We start from the raw sequence: 25,000 nt of genomic DNA, 5'->3' as shown, positions 1-25,000 counted from the left end.
CCGAGAAGTTTGGATAAGTGGTAGAGAATGATTGAATGAATGATTTTCCTCAACTTTTTAAGGCAGCAGGTTAATTTTTGTTTCTAAGTTTAACGGGCTTGATTATGACCCAAAACGAGGAAGGTGTTAAGATACCTATAAAGTTGTGTTTGTTAAAGTGTCTCCTTACACAACATCCACTTTGATCACAATACTGTTACAATGTGCCCTGGGTAAAAAACTTTACATATACATTACAGCATAAATTCCTTATTTGTATATCCCAGCTTTGGATGTTGGGGTCAGAGTGCAGCAATGATACAGTGCCCCTGAAGCAGGAAGGGATAAGGGTCAAATTCAAAAAAATTTGTCATATACACACGACATGCAGTGAAATGCTTTTTAAGTTTTTGCATATCACAGATTATTACGATCCTGGTGTCAGAGCGCAGGTTCAGCCATAGTGCAGCACCCCTGGAGCAGGTGAGGTTAAGAGCCTTGCTCAAGGACCCAACGTTGATGTCTCAGCAGCTTGTGGGCTTGAACCCCGACCTTCTGATCAACAACCCAAAGCCTTAACCACTGAACCATCACATCCTCACATTCTTGCTCAATTGCGCAACAGTGGCAGCAATGTTACAATTCATTAATGGCAGTTACTCTAGATTCTTTACCAATGTATTGGTCTTGTAACTATATTTTAGGTGCATGTTAAAAATAGAAAAAGAGAGAAAGAAAACCAAGGGAAAATACGGAGGGGGCAAATTTAGTAGAACAGGCCAGATTAAAAGAACACAGGAGGTAGAGAAAGCGAGAGATTAAAAGTGACAGGAAGCAGATACAGGCTAAAAGAAAGGAAGCCTGAAAATGGGAAAGATATGAGTGACAGAGCGAGGAAGCCAGCGTAGGAGGTAAATAGTGTTTGGAAAGAACGTGTAGAGAGGAGGATGGAGAGAAGCAAACGAATATCCTTCTTTCTCTTTCATCTCCACCAAATCTCCCTGCCTTTCATGTAGGCTTCATGGCCTTATCCTTTTACCAAAGCTTTCTGTGAATGTGTGTGTGTGTGTGTGTTTGTGTGTGTGTGTGTGTGTGTGTGTGTGTGTGTGTGTGTGTGTGTGTGTGTGTGTGTGTGTGTGTGTGTGTGTGTGTGAGAGAGAGAGAGAGAGAGAGAGAGAGAGAGAGAGAGAGAGAGAGAGAGAGAGAGAGAGAGAGAGAGATTTTATGCGTGTGTAATGTGATGTCATTTCCTGTTGATTGAGGGTTCTACAGGAGTTTGTTAGAAAATGCTTGTGCATCTGCCAAACACACACTTCAAAGTCACACATTGTTCTTCAGTTAAAAACAAGTTCCAAGGAATCTATTGTGTTTTAGTCAGAATTTATACTTTACTTATAACTTAGCTGCCAAGCTGCATCACAGCAGTGGCTGTGTACAAAGGCCAGGAAATACTGACTCGTAAAATGGTGAAAAGGCACCTAATTTCTAGTGAAAGGCCAAGGAAGTGCAAAAAATATCTCATTTTATTGCAGACCTTCTGCAATATTCCACTTTTTCAAAAATGCCTTTCCGTAGTGCAGTGATCGGATCACCTGATACTTTTTGTTCATTTTTATTTTATGATAAACGTATTAAAAATATTAGTATTTATTTGTTTGTTTATTTGTTTTTAGAAATTGTACACTTGGTCCTATTCACCTGTCATATGAATTTTAGCATAATTATATGTCATTAATTATTTATTAGAAATTATGTTTCATCTTAAGATATGCCACAGTGCTGATCACACATCTGATGGACAATTCAGGATATAAAATCTGTCTGAAACAGTCTATGTCACTTTGATTGATAATGGCCACACCCCCTTTCTTGGGATTGACAGAGGCCACACCTCTTCACTGAGACTGATCATGTAGATAAATGGTACACAGGTTAAATTCAAACATGCAAAGAGGAAACAGGCAAGAAAGCCCACACCCCTTTCCCTGGGATGGAAATAAAAATTACACCCCCTTCAATGGGACTGAAAAAATGGCACACCTGAGACTGAGACTAGGCCACACACTCATACTGGGCCTAAAAAACACACTCCCTTCACTGGGATTGACAAAGGCCAAACCCATTTAACGGGACTAAAATGATCACTCACTTAATAAAGATTACATCTCTGTCATTACGACTGACAGGTACAAAGATCAAGTGTCTTTTACCCGAACAGTAAAAAAAAGCCACACCCCTTTAACAGAGCCTGGAAAAGGCAACAGTCCCTTCTTCCTGAAATTAATCTTGAAATCCTGGCACTTTTAACTTGGACTAAAATGCACAAAGGCCTTATAGAGAGATTGACAGGTACAAAGGCCTTATAAATATTAACACTTATAACACTACAGGACTCAGGAAGTGTGATGGATTGACTGCAGAGGGAAGGCATGAGTGTGTGGACCAGTGAGAGCCAGTGCTGCACAGGTGCCCACTCAGTAGCATTTCGCAAGCATGTCTTCGAGTTCTTATACGGTCTCGAACACAAGCCCATCAGACCCGCTGAGAAAAATGGCGGTTTGCAGACGGCCCCTGCTTGACATTTTTAATGTCAGTTCTACTTGCATAAAAATTCTCTTTGAAAAAAAAAAAAGTTATTTTAGAGCTTCCTGAAATGTCATGCTTAGTTTCAGTGAGAGATCCAAGTCGCCCATACTGTATTTAGCCAGGTAGAAAATGGAAAGTGATATTTATCCATACAAATATGTCACTTGTTTGAATCCTTCTACACAACTATGGGATAAATACACTTTTATTTTTGCCCCAGATGTTTTTCCATGCCTTTGTGCTGAGCTGGCACATTGCACATCCCTCGTTCTCTCATCCAGCGGTTGTGTACTGTACGTCTAGACCATGTGCACACACAGTAATTAACCGTATATATACATCTATCCTGTTTCCTGCGTTTACGTGTCTCTTTTGCCATGCATGCAAACACACACGTCTAAATATAACCGAGTTCTGTTCATCACACTTTCCATTCTCGCTGAGCAAAAAACAACAAGAAGAAATCCAAAGTGATCGAGTCAATCTCTCTCCATTTCTTTCCACTCAGACCTTGATGTTTTTCCAATAATTGGCAGCTGAGTTCTATTCTCCCCCCGTCTTCCTGCTTCTTTAAAGAGATGAATCGCTGGCAGTCGATCAAAGCTGGAGTCCTGTGTTAAAGTTGGTCCGTAGCCCGAGTCACAGCTACTGACACGCAGATGGGCGTTAAGGGTCAGCAGCATAGTGGCACAGCGCTCACTTCCTGTACCTTCCTCTGATTTCATTCTCTCACATGCTCTACATCCCTACATCCTTTCCCACATGCTCTGCTCTCTCTCTGGAATTTTTTTCACCACAGGAACCTTTTCAGGAACTTTTGGAACATTTCTGTTAGAGGCTGTGATCCTTAGATGTACAGTAGTCCATGTACTCATATTATTTCCTACCCCAAACCAGGATCTGTTAAAGAGGGACCTTGCTGTACTGATGTCATGTCGCATAACATCATGACATCAGTATGACATCGTTTTTTTTCTCTGGGTATCTGTTTACACATATTGACCATTGCTTGTTTTGGGCACAAGTATTGACAGAAATTTTGTATTGTTTGTTTGACTTGTTCCTGATTATTTTTTACTTTCTATTATTAAACCCTCTGCTATTTAACCTACATCCTACCTTTTGATTGGTGGAAGGTCTGATTGGTGACAATCTGTTATCGCTAGGGAGAAAAATTGGCTGGATATCCACGTTTTTCCTTCGACCTCCCAAATATATGTCTGTAGGTGAATTGTCTACACTAAATTGCGTAAGTGTGAGAATATGTGTGTGTGTGATCATACATGATGCACTGTGATGGACTGGGTGTATTCCCAGGCTCACAACCAGAATCAGCTCTAGATCCAATGCAATGATAGGAAAGAAATTGTTTTAGCTAACATGCAATAATTAAAACATTTGTCAGATTTTTTTTTAACAGGCAGGAATTAACAACGCTGTTGAAATATCATATACTGTACATTGCATCACTTCTGTTACTTATTCAGGGTTAGAGTTCTTGCAATGCAGAATGCAGAAACTCTTCTGAAAAGTTTCAGAATTTTTTCTAATCCCACTCATTCTTTCCCTCATCTTTTCTCTCTCTGCAGCCCAGATATACAGTAGTCAGCATCAACAAGGAATCACCATGGGCCATCCACAGCTTGCCAAACCTCCACTGGTAAATATTTGCATTTCCCTTCATAACATTTAGCGGAGCAGACCAGAAGGAAAAGGGTCATGCTAAAATACAATTGTACACACACCTTACAGCCATGTAGCGTAGTGCATGCCTGAGAGTTTTGGAGAAACAAATCAAAGCAGGCAAAGCAAATATGCTTAAATAAATGGATGTGGAGAGACAACATTTACCCACATGTGCTGTTCAAATGGGTGGGCATAAGGGGTGGGCATAAGGGACCTGGTCCTACCTTAGACAACCGTGTTTATTATCCTATTGTGTTCACCTGCTCCATGTCAATCCTTCAGTAGTTTGTCTACGTATACCCTACGTGGTGTCAGTGTATCATTGCAAGGTTTTATCATGCTTTTGTACAGAGATATATCAGATCCCTGTTTCCTATATTATGCTTCCTTCTTCCCGTTCCCCGTCTCTGATTTAGACTCCTTTGTATGAAGCCCACGTGTCTGTGTTACAACCTTTGCTATTGACTCTGTTTCAGTTTTTGGATTTGGCTAAATAAAACCACTACTAAGTTTACGCACTCGCATCCTGTAGACATATCTTACCACAAGTCACACGGTTATTATATATTATTATCGATCAATGTGCCTGCCTTGAAAAAATTCCAAGACTCAAAATTCTTCTCAGTAATTCAGCCTCTGAATCTGACCAGCTGGCTACAGTTTGCCTTAGTATTATTCATTCCACGTGGGCTGGGTTTCTGTAAAATATAGATAATATCACAAGTGTTCGAGAGAGAAAACATAGCCCTTATAAAAATGTGTGCCAAATTACCCATGAAACCCTGAAAGAAGAAAAAGAGATTACACAATGCTCTTCCAAAATGGAACCTACAAGTAAAGAGACAATATTTTGCTTTTTTAATCACAGCTAAAGAGAAATCGTTCTGTTTGCACTGACCAAACATTTTTATCAAAAGGTTGAAGTGGTCAGTATCAGACATTCAGGCTTTCATTAAATTCCTGCTGACTGAACAAAATGAAGAAAACAGCACTTATTATCTGTTTATGATGTGTTTAACGTTGTGGACCAACCAGAAAACAAGCATCGCTTATCTATAAACAGTCAAACCCTCACCAGCATCTCTACAGTGTTAATAACACCATGACAAGGTCATGTCATGTGCTTGAGAAACTGCAAAAGTGCAAAGTCTTCAGTTTTTGACTCCAGCGTGGAAAATTTTAAAAGAACGACGGTTTAAAAAAAAGTGCTGACACCGGAGACTTCCTGCAAAAATGTAAACTAAACATTTCATTACAAAAGACTTGACAATAATCCGTTTGTGTTCACAATACGATGCATTACTACATTACAAAGTTACTGTTATAATAATTGAACAAATCAACACTTTCTGAGATCAGATCAGATATCAAGAATTCCAAAGTGATGACAAGATAATAAGCTACAATACAAATGAACTCAAACAAATGCCATAATATGAGATTTGCGAGTTAAACTAACCACTATGAAAGTTATAATTCCTCTGGTAAACTAAGACAGCACTCTCCAAGACAAAAGCACAGCTGAAATCAGAAAAAAAGAGTACTGAGTATCAAAAAGAACCATATGTCCTCCCCCTGTGGCAGAGCGTGTGATGGAGAGGGTTTATATTGTGTGATAATTATTAAAACGCATACATTATGGAACCATAGTAATGGGCCTAACGGGTTTGTCTTTCATGTGGTCATCCTACGGAGAAAATAAGGCCATGTTCTTGCTTTGTGATCGTTCCAGCAGTTCGCCTCCTCCTCCTACATGCAGCATTTATTCCCCAACCATTGTTCCCTGAAGTTTACACACAATAAACAATTATGTGTGTTGCCCAGAGTGGTCTGCCCGGCCCCGGTTCTCCTCTCACTTGGCTGGAGTTGAAATAAAAATGTTAATTTTGACTTGAGGAGGATTTCAAAGCCGCGCTCTCGCTGTTTCATCTCAGAGCACATTGCTGCTACACCGAGGCACAGTCATACAGAAGAGAAAGAAATAGTTTCATTTCACTTCTCCTCTCCTTTCCTTTCCTCCCCTCTCCTCTTCTCTTCTCTCTGCAGTTCTCCAAGGGATAGAATGAGACATCTGTGAACATCATTTAGTTGTGTTTAGCTTGATTTGTTTCTGCTCAATCATGTTCAAGCTGGCGGTGCTGCACATTGTGACAATTAGTGTAAATGAATCGACTGGAGGATGTGGATCGGGTTATGGAAAGCAAAGATAACAAATGAGATTTTCCACCTAATGTCCAAACAAAACCAGATTCATCTTCAACTTTTAATAGGCCTGAGACAGAGTAGTTTGGCTGAGATAGACCAGAATAGATAATCATTAAATAATACAGTGCATGGACAATAAAAACAACTAGAGAGGAAGGAAGGAAGGAAGGAAGGAAGGAAGGAAGGAAGGAAAGAAGGAAGGTAGGAAGGAGTAAAAAAATGAAGGAAAATATGAATGAGGGAAAGAAAGAAAGAAAGAAAGAAAGAAAGAAAGAAAGAAAGAAAGAAAGAAAGAAAGAAAGAAAGAAAGAAAGAAAGAAAGAAAGAAAGAAAGAAAGAAAGAAAGAAAGAAAGAAAGAAAGAAAGAAAGAAATTATTCTTTCTTTATATAAGATATAATAAGAGACTAATCAAAAATAAACAGACAAATAAATGTATGAATAGATGAATAGATATAAATAAATAAAGAAATACACACACTGTGGGAACCAAACGAACTAATGTAAAAACAAGACAATAATGACTACACATGATTCTTTTTTTTTTTTTAAACAAATAAATAAATAAACTGGGGAAACCAGAAGAACTACTATAACTCAGAAATAGGCATAACGGAGACTAAACAAGTCAAGTCAAGTCATGTCAAGTCAAGAAGCTTTTATTGTCATTTCAGCCATATTTAGCTGACACAGAACACAGTGAAATAAAACAACATTTTTCCAGGACCATGGTTCTAGACAGAAAGCTACAACAATAAAACAATACAGAGCTAAGGACATTAGTCCTAGCCCTCGGTAGACAGGCTACAGCCATAAAGTGCATCTTGTGCAATCTAATACAAACAGTGTGAGACAAAAGACAATACAAAACAATACAGGACAAAATACATGAAATAGCTCTGACCAGTGCTTAGTGCATATTGTATATTATAAAGTACGAAGAGTATAAAGAGTGAAGAGTGTGTGTGAGGTTATCCACAATCCTGTTGGCTTTGTTGATGCAGTGTGTTATGAATGTCTGTGATGGAGGGAAGAAGGATTCCGATGATCTTCTCAGCTGTCCTCAATATCCGCTGCAGGGTCTTGTGATCCGAGACGGTGCAGTTCCCAAAACCATACAGTGATGCAGCTGCTCAGGATGCTCTCGATGGTCTCTTTATAAAAAGTGGTCAGGGTGGGTGGGGCTACACAGTCGTGAGTCAGCAAAGTGAACCACAGTGGACTGGGCACACAACCGCTGTGCCGGAGATGCTGTTCCTGATCTGGCCTGACTGAGGTCTCCCACTCAGGAAGTCCAGGATCCAGTTGTAAAGGGAGGTGTTCAGTCCAGTCAGGTGCTGAGGGATTATTGTATTAAATGCCAAACTGAGGCAGGATGATGGTGGTTGTCTTGAGGCACGTAGGAACAATGGTGCTACTCAGGGAAATATTGAAGACGTCAATGAAGACACCCCCTAGCTGTTCTGAACATTCCCTGAGTACTTTTCCAGGAATGTTGTCTGGTCCAGCAGCCTTCTGTGGGTAAACTCTACTTAGATTTCTCCTCATATTAGCCATGGTTAGAACCTGGTCCTTCAGAAGGAGGGATGGTCTTCTTTGCCACTCGTTGTGCTGTGCCTCAAACAGAGTGTAGAATTTGTTCAGAGCATCTAGTGGGGAGGCGTCTCTGTCACTGTCAATTGTCCTGTAGTTTGTGATTGCCTGGATGCCCTGCCAGGATTCTCTGGGCATGTACATGCTTTGCCTCTCTGATTGCTCAGCACAGTTTGTCCCTTTCTGTTCTTAGGGCCATCCAATCTCCTGCTCTGAAGGCGGAGTCTCCAGACTTCAGCAGCGCATGCACCTTTGCAGTCATCCACAGTTACTCGTTGGAGTGTGTGATGATGGTCTTGGAGACAGTAACATCATAAATGCCTGGCCAGGTTTTCGCCTGCTTCAGAACCGCTTTAGAGCATCTGTATGCTGGAATTAGCATAACAGAGATGTGGTCTGAGTAGCCAAAATGGGTTTCACGCTGAGAAAGTTTGTGTAAACAAGATCCAGCGAGTCCGCCCCTCTCATTGCAACGTCCCCATGCTGTGCACTGATTTGAGATTTGCATGATTAAAATCTCTGGTGATAATAAATATGGGGATTGTCAATAGTCCCATAGGGTTCACATACAGTAGTGCCTCTTTAGCATTAGCCCTGGGTGGAATGTACATTCTGACAATGAAAACCTTTGGAAACATGAAAACTAGTGGAAAACTAGACACAACAAGGACTAGAGACTAAAGAAAAATACAAACACTAAGGAATAGTGTGAGAGGCTCTACATTAGGCTACTTATTCATCTAACATCCATCCATTTTCTGAACTGCTTATCCTATACAAGGTCACTGGGACCCTGAGTCTACCCCAGGGGACTAGGGGCACAAGGCTTGGAACACACTGGACACACAGACATAATTCAGAGACGTCAATTAGCTTCCACTACATGTCTTTGAACTGAGGAGGAAACCAGAGAACACAGAGGAAACCCCTGAAGCACAACCTGCAAACCTGCAAATTCTACCCTCACAGAGGGAATTAAATCCCCACCACCAGAGGCAAACATGCTAACCACTTAACTAGCATTTACTAGTTGAAACTTTATTCTACAAGTCTATGAACTAGAAATGGGACCACAGATAAAATGAGTCATCTTTTCCTGCTGTAAAATTCCAAGAGATTTTCCAAAACGAAAAAAAAATAAAACCTGAATGGAATCAAAGGTGATGAAAAACTGAAACATAAAAAGTGAAATAATAAATTTTGATGAAACAACTGTATGTTGCTACTGGTTGCTTGAATTTCCTCCAGGATCAATAAAGTATCTATCTATCTATCTATCTATCTATCTATCTATCTATCTATCTATCTATCTATCTATCTATCTATCTATCTATCTATCTATCTATCTATCTATCTATCTATCTATCTGACATAATGATTATTGTACAGTGGCTCTTAGTGACTGTTGTACTATTTCTTTGCCTTTCTTCAGTTTGCATTTGTGGAGCGTCCGGTGGAGCCCCCAGTCCATTCTCTGAGGGTCAGGAGTTCAGTAGTTCAGCTCTGCCAGCCTACATCTCTGCTCGATACAGGACAAAGGATGAGGAGGGCCAAAAGGAAAAAAGGTGTGCAATTGTGTCAAAACTTTACCTAAACCTTGTGGAAAGAGGTTTATGGAACATTAAATAAAATAGGAGATGAGTAAAATCCACCACAGTAAAGTCTTCTGGAAGGCGGAGTTTATGATTTGGGATTTCTTTTGCTAACATGACAAAGCTTAATGATAACTTAATGAAGTGTCTATGAGTACAGTGCATCTGCCGTATAAACGTTATATATATCCTTTTGTTTCTCTGTACATCTGAAGTCTGCTGTATTGAAACGCTCTGCCTCTCCTGAGCCACTGCATTCTTGCCAGAGCAGCTTTAACCTTCACGCTGTTCATCTAGGCAGCAGCGCTTTGTCTAAATCTCCCACATCAAAGGCAACATGCAAATGCTGCAGACAGTTGGAGCATTTGATGTTGTCTCTTTTTTTTTTTCCTCGCCAGGGTAGGGGCTTATGCTTACTGTGATTAGCGTGGCAGGATGTAGCAGTGTGTGTGAAAAGCTGAGAAGTAGCGCGATGCTAGTCGATTAGCTAGCTAACTTTCACGTGCTAAAGAACCAGAGTTGGATTTGAGAGTTCATAGGAAGGAATCCTTGATACTTAATTAAATTTGAAGTCAAATTACTTGAATGAGAAAATAGTTCTGCTTCATTCTGAGCAAAGTTCCAGACATTCAGATGCCCAAAAAAAAGCAGATTATTCTGCTAATATATACATTGCCTTTTCTTAATGTCAATTGTACACTTATCCTAGCTTGCTAGCTAAAATTAAACATTCATTTGCATTCTTATGCATTATAACATTCTGTGAGCAGAACTTGGACACTACAAGAACCTGGACACTTCATACACTCGATACTCACTCAATACTCAGCTTTACTTATGTAGCAGGAACAGAGATGGGGAGGGAAAATTTTCAAGACGGTCAACAACACTTTATATCTTATAAGTTTCTTTTAATTAATGTTTTTATTTTATGTGATTCATTTTTCAAAATTTTACACATTCTGTGTTCTTCTGTGTGGGAAGTCATGGCCTAATGGTTAGAGAGTCTGACTCCTAACCCTAAGGTTGTGGGTTAGAATCTCGGGCCGGCCACGACTGAGGTGCCCTTGAGCAAGGCACCGAACCCCCCCCAACTGCTCCCCAGGCGCTGCAGCATAAATGGCTGCCCACTGCTCCGGGTGTGTGTGTGTGTGTGTTCACGGTGTGTGTGTGTTCACTGCTGTGTGTGTGCACTTTGGATGGGTCAAACACAGAGAACAAATTCTGATTATGGGTCACCGTACTTAGCCGTATGTCACGTCACTTTCACTTCTAAGGTCTAGCAGCATTGATTGTGTGTATGTGATGTCATTTGCCATCAACTAGAAAACTAATAATTCCTGTCAGTAAAAAATCTGTTAGTGTTTCTTTTGAGGTGATACTACCATTTTAAAATTCATACATTGGCACTAGAGTACTTATTAAATTAAAAGGGTGTAGCACGTCATTTGGGACACAGTTACGCACACAGTCATCATAAAATAACTCCATGTTGCATTTCAGATTTTCATTCATTATTCCTTTTATTATTCCATCCCCTGGTGAACCAGCGGTTTCACTGTCACGGCCTAAAAACGGGAGGGTTGCATCAGGAAAGGCATCCGTCGATGAATATGTGCTAAACGAAACATGAGGACCAGATGATCCTTTGTGGCAACCTTGAACAGGGAGCAGCTGATAGAACAACATTCCTTATATCATTCATACCATATCATTAAATTCACCATTCCTTTGATTCATTTTCAACGTTTCATTTACACCTCTCTTAAAAACATCTGAAATGAGCTGAAACAAATCCTCACAAATCTCCTCCTCATTTACTCAAGGAGTTGTGGGTAATATTAGCTTTATAAAGTGTGCACAGATCCACACTACCAAACACAGGAGATTGTACCTTTGGGATATTCATTTCAGTATGATTTGGGATGTAAGATAATTCTGATGTACAATACTATTTATATACTATTTACAGACAGCGGGTGACTTTTATCCATTTATAGATACATTTAATGATTTGGACTGTCAGTGAAACTCGTTCTTGCAATCGCTAACGTTCTGCAGCTATAAACATCTGAATGGAGATTCCTACCTACAATTCTACTTAAAGATTTCTAAGCTGAAAACCTCACCATTTCAAGAGTTACACACATTTTTAATCTGATTACAGTACATGGAGATTTTCTGTGTACACTGTTACTATAGAAACAAAAATAATTTATATTTAAAATCCTTAATATAAACCTTGCAGCTGATGTTATAGAACATTAATCGACACCTTCTGACCAATCAGAATTGAGACGTCATGGTGCACAGAAGGTGACTAATGAGTACTAATGTGTACTAATCTGTACAATTCTTAGTCCTAAAGACTACATGAATACATGAAGGAAACCAAAAATATGAGGAACCGTGCATAAGACAAACAGGGAGATAAAAGGCTTTTTTATTGTATGCTTTTTAATGGGAACAGATTAAAGGTTTTTAGATATCTAAGAGTTGTTCTAATTGTTCTAAACATATTCAATTATTAATACTCCTTTAAAATCCAAGCCGGCGGATATGCACTAGAGATCTGTATAAACTCTGAAGTTTGTGTATCATCATCACAAAAGGCTCCATTTCTTTTGCATCCTCATCAGCCTAGTTATTTTTGTTTGTCAGCTACTGTGCAGGTTAGCCATATGAAAGGATAACTTTGCCTGTGGGTAGGACTCACACACATGATTCCTCCTCGGCGCTCGGTCCGTAGGAGGGCTTTTTCGTTCCACAACGCCGCTGGAACCCTGACACACACCGTTTGATTGACGCTTTAATGTTCTGCAATGCAGAATACATTAACCACGAGGTTAAGGTGAGGCTGAGCGTGGAGGGGAGGATGATGCATTCTGCCGTTTGAAGAAAAGGCACTTTTTCGTCTTTTAGCTTTGCCTCGGAGAAACGCAGGCAGATCAGCGTCAGTCACATTTGTTCAAACAGCCCTTATTTGCAGAGATATTAAGGCACCTGTTAAAGAATGTGGGGGTTGAGCAGCAAAAAGAAAAAGATTGCCTGTGTGCTTGGAGGTGCTTGAAAGTGACGACTGCATCGTATTACCTATACTGTCAGTGAAGTACGGGTGTTATAACACGTAACACTCGTTTAATACCAATGGTCTCGACATAGGGATTTGGCGAATTGCCCATCCACTGTGAGTCACATTAAAGGAGAATGTAGCACAAAAGAAAAGCATCATCTGGAGTCAAGTGTGGACAAATTTGGCTGCAGAGAGTGGGTAGGAGGGATAACAGGCTCTCTTTATTCTGACAATTATAATGATACTGGCCAATCATTGAGGTATGTGATCTCATGTAAGGAAGATAGGGGGAAGATAGTGCTTTCTTCTGAATATGTCATACACAGTTTGAGAAGATATGATTAGTTTTTTTCACATGACCTCTTACGTTTACCTATGAGGTCATTGTCTGACCGGTAAATATAGATTAGTCCCCTAAATGAATGTGTCCATGATATTTTGTAAAGGAGAACAGTTAGGTTAGATGTGTGTGGCGGTCTGGGAATACCCAATTCCCAGCAATTCTTAGAGCATCCAGGTGTAAGAATGCATGTTTGTGCAGCTCAGCGTGGATGTACATATTTGTGTGATTGTGTGTATGTGTGTGTCTGTGTGTGTGTGTGTGTTTGTTAGTGTTAGTGTGTGTTGGGGTGTGTGTTGGTGTGAGCCAATACAGTTAAAACTGTCCTCAGAACAGCTCTCCAACCGCCACACAGATGGAAATAAAGAGACCCATTTTCGGCTTGATGGATGGCTTAACACGTAAAAAACACATTTCTTATACCATCTCTTTTTTCTCCTCACACCGTATGAAGTAGTGCCAGAGAGAAAAATGAGAAAGAGAGAGAGAGAGAGAGAGAGAGAGAGAGAGAGAGAGAGAGAGAGAGAGAGAGGATCCATCACTTCTCTGCTGCTTGAAGATTTTCTCAGTGCTCACTTCAAAGGACAAACCTGACGTTATTCCTGCTGAGACAGTCACAATAAAACTGAAAATTAGAAAGCAAGAGAATTATTCGCTTTTGCCTCATGGATATTGAAATTTTAAATATAGAAAGGCAAAGAATAAATGCTTAAATGGAGGGTATAAGATGGCTAAGTCTTGCATTTGAACACTGACGTTAGAAAGGGTTTTTTCTCAAACCAATAAATAGCAACATTTTGTGCATGTCTGAAGGAATGTTTGAGGTTTGTCGACATTTTCTTGCCTGTTTTTCAGTTTTCACTCTGACGTTACTGTAGATAATCAGTTATTTTCCTTAAAGAATTTTTTCTTATCTAAATTAAGTTGGATTCTACAAATCTGATTGGTTGGATTCTACGGCATGTCCGGGAGACATGTGTGTCTTTTGTTTTTTAAAGGTCCTCCTGGAAACAAAGTCGTGATGCTCTACTTTCCTCCCGGAAAAAGGAAGCCATTGTGTTGACATGTGTGACAATGAGCACTTATAATGTGAAGGTCATGGTATAGAATTTGAACGATTTTCTTAAACGAACGCTGTAAGGTTGCACACCGGTCTATTAAATTTGTGCCACTAAACATGATGCTGAAGAAACGGCTTATGCTTTACATGTCAGTCAGACGCCCTCTTGGCCGGTCCTTGGCCAATAAAAGCTGCTATGTAGTCCAGACCTTCTGCAGTCAGTCTGAAGCTCTGGCTACATGAGACAAGTCACTACTGTACCAGGCAGTACTTAAAATTCTTAATAAATCTCAGGAATACACTGCATTGCCCTCTGACCTATGTTATTTTGTGAGGAGTGGACTGACGTCAGGCTTTAGAATGATCTCTTTTACAGCATCGGTCTGTTGTGTGAGAGATTGAGGTCTATAACACTAGTGATATCAGTAGCAGAACAATGCACAGCTTTGCTTTTCTCACCCCTCAACTCTGCTTTACCCCTAAACTTGGAGGCGGTGCTGCTGATTTCCAACACAGGATCATGCAGCAGTCAATGGTTCAAACATTCAAACCAGTCATGAGGTTCTCATGCAAACACAAAGCCCGTGTATTCTGTTCACTACCCAACAATAAATGTCCCACCAACGGTTTAGCCGTAGGGAGTGGATCTGTGAGGAGTTAGTATTTAATGTGTCATAAAACCATAAAGCGATGTGCAAAAGAAAGTCACACAAATTACAGGAGAGTACAGGAAACTTTATTATTATCCTGCTTTCCCAGAAAACAAGGGTCAGGTGCGTGGGATTGAGGTGATCCCGGTTTGTATAGAAACAACACCTGGATTTCTTGAAGAACGTCTAAAAAAGTCTGCCCCGGCTGCCCTACAGTAGTTCCACCATTTGGAAAGATGCAGGATAGACCTCTAGGCAATCTGCCAGGTCGAGCCCTGGGGACAGGAATAGCGGAAACCTGTGCTTCTCTAAACCTGATCCATGTCTTCCTCCGTTACTTGTAGAAAGCCGTGTGGTGAACATTACACACATTCCTGGGTCTGAAGGTGGATTTCTTAATACCAAGGACATGAACATCTTCCAAAGCGGACTATAGTTTCTCTCACTCTCTTCAACACGCTCAGTAGAAGAGATCCTTAATATCTGATAAGAAGCTCCTTAAAACATGATGAATGATCTAAACATTTTCAGGTTTACTAAAATAAGTCCAGATTCTGGTATTAATATCTATTTTGGGTGATCGACACATACACCTGAGATGTAAAGATGTAAAGGTTAGATATCTTAAATGCACTCCAACAGTCAATTCACAGTTTGGAGGCTTTATTACAACTTGCCATTCAGGAGGTAGTTTGAACGCAGCATTACAAGTCAAGTCATGAAGCTTTTATTGTCATTTCAGCCAACGTTCCTTCTGGAACATGGTGCTATACAGAACTACAAGAGACAACACAAAGTCAGTACACCGACACAATGCTTACATAAAGTGTGTGTGTGTGTGTGTGTGTGTGTGTGTGTGTGTGTGTGTGTGTGTGTGTGTGTGTGTGTGTGTGTGTGTGTGTGTGTGTGTGTGTGTGTGTGTGTGTGTGTGTGTGTGTGTGTGTGTGTGTGCAAAAGTGTTAAAGCCAGAAGACAGTGCAAGAGAGTGGAAGATAGAAGAGAGAAGAGAGTGCAAGATAGAAGACATTGTGAGACAGAAGACATCGTGAGACAGAAAACAGTGTAACGTAGAAGACAGTGTGAGAGAGAGGGCAGTGTGAGACAGAAGACAGTGTAAGACAGAAGACAGTGAAAGACAGACGACAGTGTGAGACAAAAGACAGTGTAAGACAGAAGGCATTGTGAGACAGAAGACAGTGTGTGAGAGAGGAGAGTGTAAGACAAAAGTCAGTATAAGACAGTAGACAGTATGAGACAGAAGACAGTGTAAGAGACAAGACAGTGCAAGATAGAAAACATTGTGAGACAGAAAACAGTGTAACACAGAAGACAGTGTGAGACCAAAGACAGTGTGTGAGAGAGGACAGTGTAAGACAAAAGACAGTATAAGACAGAAGACAGTGTGAGACAGAAGACAGTGTAAGAGAGAAGACAGTGCAAGATAGAAGACATTGTGAGACAGAAGACATTGTGAGACAGAAAACAGTGTAACACAAGACAGTGTGAGAGAGAGGACAGTGTGAGACAGAAGACATGGTGAGACAGAAGACAGTGTGTGAGAGAGGACAGTGTGAGACAGAAGACAGTGTGAGACAGAAGACGGTGTGTGAGAGAGGACAGTGTAAGACAGAAGACAGTGTAAGACAGAAGACAGTGTAAGACAGAAGACAGTGTGAGACAGAAGACAGTGTAAGACAACTAATTGGCTTTGGCAGACACTGTACAACATGCACACAGTAACAGGTGATTTGCATTTTCATGAGAATTATGTCCCAGTTTATGTGTCCATAAGATGAGAACACAATACAACTCAATTCCTTTTAAAAATTGTCCAATTCTTCCATTAATTCAATAATCTGATTATTTTCATGGTAGAACCAAAGAGGCACAGCATATTTATTAGACTACTCATCAGCCTGGGCACATCTTCACACTCTAACCACTGTAGACGCTGTATAAGTCATAGTCAAGTTTTTGTGTTCGGATTCTTGTGTTCTTTGCTTCTTTCCTACTGTTTGAATTTTTGATCCTGTTTTTTTTTAGCTGTTTTATTAGCACTTTCTTATAATTAGACTTCATCTCTGAGCAGTTATTATCTCTCGCTCATTCACCACCAAAATAGAAGTTATAATAAATGTTTTTACCTGTTCAGCACGAATGAAAACTAAAACTATAGTCAAATTCCTGCTTGAACTTATGTCTGACCTTATACCTGATTCAAGCAGAAGTTTATAATAATAATAATAATAATAATAATAATAATAATAATAATAATAATAATAATAATAATAATAACAACAACAACAACAATAACTATTGTTATTGTTGTTGTTATTATTATTATTATTGTTGTTGTTGTTGTTGTTGTTGTCATTGTTATTATTATTATTATTATTATTATTATTATTATTATTATTATTATTATTATTATAAAAATAATGGCAATGTTAGAAGTTTATGCTTTTAAAATTAACTTGTTACTATTGTGGTACAGAGTAAATATTTTACTTTATTTCTCCTTTTATTTTCCATCCACAGCCAATAGATTGATCCATTTTGTATGAGATCTGCATTTTAAAGAGCTTGTGGTGTTAAAAAGAAGTCGCGCTGTGGTTTACGAGCTCATGAGCTGCAAAAATATCCAGAAAAACAACCCTTTTTGAGTCTATTATACTGTGGAGCATATACATGAAGCTTTGTGTCAGGATTAAATAAAATTCAACTAAATATCTTTCTACTCTTGGTGTGGAGCTCCTCCGTCTGCCTCGTGTTGCTGGGACGCTTTAGCATTCACACTACAAACATTACATGACTAATGTTTCGCTAAACTCAGAACATTGTCTGGGCCTTTTTCTTTTTGCGCTTCATTTCCAGAGGCATGTGTGCCATGGGGAAGTGCAATGATAGTCATAAACATACTCTGTAATGCGGCTACATGGTATGTGGGATGAAACCCTCACCGAGAGTCACAGACGCCCAAATATTTTACTTCAAAGAAACTTCAACTTCCCTGAGGGGAGCACCAAAAGCTGAACCGGATCTGCTACAAACAAAAGAGTCGACTTTTAACATGCTTACTTTAATAAGATTACAGGCGGTGAGCAAGGAGCAGTCAAAAAGACAGAGTAATTCATAGATGTAGATAATCTCTTCCTCCCCTGGGCCATTTTTAAGAGGAAGACTTGTTTTTGTTGTCTTAATGAGGTAGGTTTATGTAGCTTTTTTACTTGTAAAGATCTTAAGCTTAAGCCACTGAAATACCTTAAAAAAAACTTCTGGTAATTGGGAGTGTAACTTCTCAGAGCAGAAAAGACTTTGAAGACACTTTGAAGAAAAAAAGAAGAAAAACCATTTTGAGTGTTTTTTTTTTTATGTCTTCGCTGTTGTTGTTGCCTTGTCTGAAGGCTGTGTTCCCAAACACATAATGATTAGTGACTAAGAGTTCAAGTGCTCTTTGCGACTTTCTTTTGAGGGATTTATATTCCTGATGAAGTCAGAAAGAGGGAGAAGATGTGTGGAATAATGAATGGCACAATTTCTTAGAAGGCAGAGAGAGAGAGAGAGAGAGAGAGAGAGAGAGAGAGAGAGAGAGAGAGAGAGAGAGAGAGAGAGAAACATCTGTAAAGGATTTCATTACATCATCACAAGAAAACTCTCTAGCAGCATTGTGTCATTGCTCGAAATCAGATTTTTTTTATGTATATTTGGCTAAAATAGTAATAGTAGGATAAAAAAAAATACATTTAAGTAGTCTAATATTAAAATACTACAAGTTCCCAGAGCCCTTTCAGCATGATTCGAATGTTCCAGTATTATTATGAATTTGTCCCAAAGTGAGAATTAAATCTAGAAAGTTCTGAGATATTCCTAGAAATACCTACAAACTCTGTTCTAAACACTAATGCTAGATGCTAGTGATGGTGCTGTTATTGAAACCCCACTCTGACATGCTCCTAAAGTCCATCCAACCAATCCCTCGCGCTGTTCAGAAAGTCTGAGCGAACAAAGAAATTGTGCCCAAAGGAATGAACTAAGGAGGTAAACAAATCCCACAGTGCTGAATGAAATCTCATCACACTCCAAACTGAATGAACGCCGACCGTCCTTTGTCCTGGAAGTGTCATATTTTAGCACCTGTATGCTTTTAAAAACATCCACGTCTTTGACATTTTTGTTGCCCGCAGGTCCATTGGGATCCCAGTGCCTAGGCTAAGAAAATTCCCAAACACGCTCTGGTGTCAGCCATTTTAAACAAAAACAAAACAAAGAATTAATTCCAAAAGGTCATACCAAGAGGATGTTAGATCTTAATAATCCAGTAATAATACAAAAATCCAGTATTTTATACATCATTAAGTGTCAGAATGCACATCTTCTATTACATCTTCTATTGCTAAGCCTTAAATCATAAATCACCACTTTGGCTTGGAAAACTATGACACTGTTGAAAATAAATATCCATTTATTTATTTGTTTGTTTGTTTGTTTGTTTGTTTGTTTGGTTGGTTGGTTGGTTGGTTGGTTAATTAATTAATTAATTACTTGTTTGTTTGTCTGTCTTTCTGTCTGTTTGTCTGTCTGTCTATTTATTTGTTTGTTTGTTTGTTTGTTTGTTTGTTCATTTATTTTTATTTTTTGTTACCTACTTTAGCCTCAATTTCAGTGCAGTTGTTTGCGTCTGGGATGACCATGTACATGTGACTACCAAGTAATCAAAAAAAAACCAGATTTAAAAATCTTTTTTTTTAATGCAACTATAGTATAATTATAGAGGATATCTGCCCTGTAAGAAATGATCATAAGCAGTGAGTGGAGACGGACACAAATCCAGTCCAGTGCTTGCCTGCTCTACTGGTGCACAGTGTCTTAACCCATTCTGTAGATTGCTGTGGTTATTATACCTGCATTCAGCCCAACAGAACTCACAACAGAGTTTCTGCAACAGCATTCAGCCTCTCACTGCACACTCTGTTCCTAGTGCCCTCACGCTAAGTGTAGACTGATATTTGAGACCCAGCCACAGCCGGTTCATGACATTTCATTAAGGTTTTATGTATTATTTGGTTTTCCTGTTTGAACACGTCTTCTACAGTAAACCATGATGCTGGTATGAAGTGGCAAATTTAGTCAGAAATGTTTCGGAGCGTTGAGTTGACAAACAAACGAGTAGCTGACAAGTCGCTTAGACTTTTTACTTTGACTACATAACTATCAGACAAACTACAGACCTGGATAACCTGTCAGCTAGAGGACCAGGGTTTCCTTTTCTTTTATTTGTTTTTAATGCTAATAATTCAAAACCCTTTCATTTTATGTCATGGATGAAGGTTTAGTCGTCTTTTGATAACGGCTGTACCTTAATAAATTGCCTTCCTAGAGAGACTTCATATTATTAACGTAGCGTGCCACTTTTTATTCTCAGCTGACAGCTGTCAAAAAAGTTTGCAAAACTTAAATCGTGGCCACGAGCGCTTTGTATAGATGATACGCTGTCAGTGTGTTTTCATGTGCGAAGGCACTTTTGTAGTAAATACAGAAAGCTTTCTGCTTTTTCAGGAAGAAAAACTAGGCCGGTGTAGCTCAGTGAAAAAGATGAAGCAGTTTGAATTTTTAAGCACGAACGTTGTGAGAAATGTGTGAAGAGAGAGTAGGTATGCTCTGTTTGAATGGTCCCATCAATCAGGAGAAAGGAAAAAAAAAATAGATGCGTTTGCTGATACGTTTGATGGTTCGGTGTTCTCAAAGTGTCTTCCATTCTCTTTGTTAACATTAAAGGCCACGCATCATTAATTCATTACTAAGACTCTGCGAGCTATGAATCAGTGAACATTTCTTGTCAGATTTACCTCTCGCACACGGTTGAATGCAGGTTTCACCCGTCAGATTGATTTGAGCAGAACGCGGTTGCAGATTTTTTGGGCCCATTTGGAAATGAAAGCGACATGGCGGAGTTGAAAGTTTTGTGAAATGTCTGTTTGATGGTGAGATTAGTGATATTTTTCACTCGTGTTTGATCTCCTGATCTACTGGAAAGCAACACTGCAAGGGCAGCAAGATAGAACCTGGGTCTACACACCCACACACACACATAAACACACACTATTAAAGTTTGTCTCTGGGTATCTCCGAGCTTTTGGTTCTTATTGGGTTTGTCCAAAACTTCAGGAGTTTTTTCAACTACCTAACCAAGATTGTACTGCTTTGTTCTGAAACACTTTGAAGGAAAACTTTTTCTTTTTTCTTTTTTTTTTCTTTTTTTTACAGTTTTCACTCTTTAGAAAAGCGGTATGAATATTGTCGAGACAAAGAGAAGCTTGGAGAAGCTTTTGACTGCAACTTCTAAGGTTCTGATTTCTTTTCGCTCGACTAGGAGCGGCTCCTTTCGATACTGAAAGTGCCGTATATCAAATACAACCTACGAAGGCTTTCAACTTCCAGCGCTGTTTGAAAACACTATCTTTTACGAACTCTCTTCAAAGTTACATAGCTCAGTCTTTTATCAGCATCTTTGTGTTTCTCGGTCCAATGGACAGAAAAGAGACTTGTCGGGTTAGAACTGTAATTGGCTTTATATTATACAAATAGAAAACTCTTCATCTTTCCAGCAAACATGGTTATTGATTCTCTTTTATTTTGGCACCTCTGGAAAAGACAGTTCTTAAATATGGACATAGACATGTTGACATAATGATAAAGTATAAACTGCAAACAAAACTTTCAGATTTTCCTAAACTCAGTATGCATGTATGTGAATATCTATAAATAGATATCTATTATCTATATAATCGTAGTGATATTATTATTATTATTATTATTATTATTATTATTATTATTATTATTATTGTTGTTGTTGTTGTTGTTGTTGTTGTTGTTGTTATTATTATTATTATTATTATTATTATTATTATTATTATTATTATTATTATTATTATTATTATTATTGTTGCTGTTATTAATAATAATAATAATAATAATAATAATAATAATAATAATAATAATAATAATAATAATAATAATAATAATAATAATAAATAGTCTGAGAGTTAAATTAGGATAAACACCATCCAAAACAGAATAAACTGACTGAGGCCAAAGAATGAAATCTTTTTATTTATAAACAAACAAACAAACAAACAAACAAACAAATAAATAAATAAATAAATCCTAAAAAAAAAATAAGTAACTTTTTGAATTTACTTTCACAGTCAGAATCTTTGAAAACCTTCCCCATATATTTAAAGCATCAACATCCTTCAAACAGCCCCAGAACAATTTTTGGCAACAATCAGACTTTTTCTTTTATTTCTCTTTTAAGAACAACACATCCTGCTTCTAATTCATTTTACAGTAAGTTACATTTATTGTTGTTTGAATGTACTGTATGTGAGACTTTTATTTTGTTTGTATTTCCTTATTTGTAGGTCACTTTTGGATAAAATTGTCTGCTACGTGTAAATGTAAATGTCATCTCCTTACTTTTGTCCGGAAGAGTTTCCACATTTATTATTCTACTTGCTAGATTTAAATTCAGCCATGAACTCCCTATGAATGAGAAATGATATAGAACTACAGAAATGATAAAGTAAGAAGGAACACATTGATATGAATGAACTGTTTGCACACAGGCTGCTCAGTGGGTCTTGTTTCTTCATTTTAAAAACAAGTTCTGTTTTATGGTTTATTATATAAAAAAAAAGTTGTTAAGTAATTCATTCATTTTCTACCGCTTATCCGAACTTCTCGGGTCATGGGGAGCCTGTGCCTATCTCAGGCGTCATCGGGCATCGATGTTAAGTAATTTAATATGTTAATACTACATATACAGTATATAATACGATAACCTGATATACGGAAAGACTTATTACGACACTAGTAACTGTGTTTATCCCTTAACCAGGTCAGTATATATAAAATTATCTTGTTTAACTCCACTGATCAATTTTATTATCAAAACATTTTCCTAGTTTCCTGCTTATTGTTAAATCCTGCCCTTTAAATAACTTAATAACCTTGTTACAAGCTCGGTGATCACTTCTCAGATGCTTTACTGTGGCTGAATGGGCATTACATCACCACTGGCACCGACCATTCTATCTGCTCCTCCCACACTTTAGTGCTTGAATGAAAGTGAGCCACACTCACAGGTGCTGATTACATTTCACCTGAGCAGGAATGCACAAGAAAGCCATGGGAATAAAAAGAAAAATCCGGGGAAAGTAGAGGAGCCTCTGAGTGTGATCCATTCATGCAGGTGGAGCTGGAGAGAGAGAGCGTTGGGGACATTGGGGCGGAGGTACAGGGTGGGTTTACAAATGGGAGCGTGCCAGGAAGAGCTGTGAGCCAGAAACGGCTGCCATCATCAGTAATCTTACATGGCCCCTCACAAAACCAGATCTGTAATGAATAGAGGGAGGACTGGTGTGCAAGAATAGGTAGAATGGTATTTCCTGTGCTATGGGGTGAAAAGGTGCCATGAAAGTGAGGAGGATCAACTACTACCTCTGGAATGTCTTTGACAGAGGAGATTCTGCCCCTTTTTTCTTTTTTTTCTTTGAATGTTTGTGTCCCAGCAAGTTCTGGCAAAAGCCACCCTCCTCTCTTCAACAGGAAATCCGAGATCATGCCATAGACTACAATTTTAAGACACACATGGTGACAGACATCTTTCATGCCCAGAACATTTATTACACATACAGCTTAATTAGTATATCACCATACAAAAGAGGCACTCCCTAAGTAATGCAGCTTGACTCATCAAGTGACAGAAAAATAAAATATTCTCTCGTAATTAGATGTCGTACACTGTGTACTTTATATAACTATTGTGTCAGATGATAAATAATATTTGCTGAACAACATAGTATGCAACTATAGGCAATAAGCTGTCACATCATGTCCTTACCTCAACTCTATACATTAAAAAGAATAAATCATATCACATTGAACATCGGTGTTTACGTCACATTCACCTGCTTGTCTAATGCCCTTCTTACACCAGTCAGACTTTTGGATGGATGGATGGCCTCCATTAGCCACAATTGTGCCATTTTTACCCCTTTTTACCAATACTCTAGTGTTCCATTCCATCAAGAGTATAAAAATGGACTCATCGGATATTTTCAATCTGTATTTTAACGCCACAAGTCTGATATATAATGAGTCAAGACATTTTGGTGGTTGAAGATAACTTCAAATTTCAGATGCTTATGAAATAGATATTTGTGTGAATATTCTGAATGTTTTTTGTTTTTTGGAACTGCTTATGAATAAATTGGCTCTTGTAGACTAGGTAAAAACAGAATAAAAAAACAATACATATTTTTAAAGTCCTGAGTCCACCACGGGTTTGACAATTTTCTGAATTCGGTGCTGAATATGAGAACTATAAATATGTGCAAATTCCAAAACCATATTTTTGTTGATGCAGCTTTGCTGCTATAACAACCTCCACTCTTCTGGGAAGACTTATCATTGGATTTTGCTCTTGGGTGTGGGTAAGTGTGTTTATTCAGCCACACAGACACCAGTAATGGTTGGGCATGGATGTCGATGGTGAAGTTGCCATTCCAGTTCTTTGTTCAGTGGTGTTGAGGACAGGGTTCTGTGTAGGACAACGTGTGTATAATTGTCAGAATACTGAACTGTTTCTGCAGTTCATCTACAGTTGTGGAGTGTCTTAAAAAGTTAAGAAGTAGAAGACATATAGGAAAGTTGTAGTGTCTGCTGGGACTAGTGAGTGCAAGCACAGCCTCTTATTGTACACCGAGCGTGGCATCATGGGAGACTGTTAGTTACACTGTTCTCGCTCTGTGCTTCCCTGGCTGATTTTAGAATGAGTGTACCGGTGGTGGATTGTTTTGTTGAGTCATATTTCTTTTAACGGATAAAAACAGGTGAATTGTGCTAATAGTGCCTCATAATATTTACCTGATTGCTTGTCCTAGTACACAGGAAATCAAATAATGTCACATTTTAATTGTGATACATAACAGACTGAACCTGTTTCTGAGCAGTTACGATCATTTATGAAATGTCGTGCTGCTATTAAGAATATATTCCAGAAACCTGTCTTGTGTCATTTTTTTTAAGGCTTGCCAACAAGTGAGCTGTGACTCCTGGATAAGGACATCTGCCAAAAATGTTTAGTACAGACAGAGCATAATAAAAGCCCAGAGAAGAGGGAATTTGGATCACTGAAGGTACATCTATAATCAGAAAACCTCACAGGAGTCAAAAC

At 38.7% G+C, this 25,000-nt stretch overlaps 1 protein-coding gene across 3 annotated transcripts in view; it reads left to right on the top strand.

Annotated features, from left to right (window-relative positions):
* The window catches only part of LOC113634575 (axin-2), a 78,955-nt gene that overhangs the window by 24,757 nt on the left and 29,198 nt on the right, over positions 1 to 25,000 (top strand). For all 3 annotated transcript variants that reach the window (XM_027133620.2, XM_027133619.2, XM_047814194.1), the window contains 2 exons: positions 4,155 to 4,225; positions 9,481 to 9,613. The gene's annotated coding sequence lies outside the window, so the exon portion shown is untranslated. The remainder of the gene's footprint in view (positions 1 to 4,154; positions 4,226 to 9,480; positions 9,614 to 25,000) is intronic.

Source organism: Tachysurus fulvidraco, chromosome 5, assembly GCF_022655615.1.
Source record: "Tachysurus fulvidraco isolate hzauxx_2018 chromosome 5, HZAU_PFXX_2.0, whole genome shotgun sequence".
Lineage (NCBI taxonomy): Eukaryota > Metazoa > Chordata > Actinopteri > Siluriformes > Bagridae > Tachysurus > Tachysurus fulvidraco.
The sequence above is the reverse complement of the archived record's forward strand: the minus strand, read 5'-3'. Positions and strand labels throughout refer to the sequence as shown.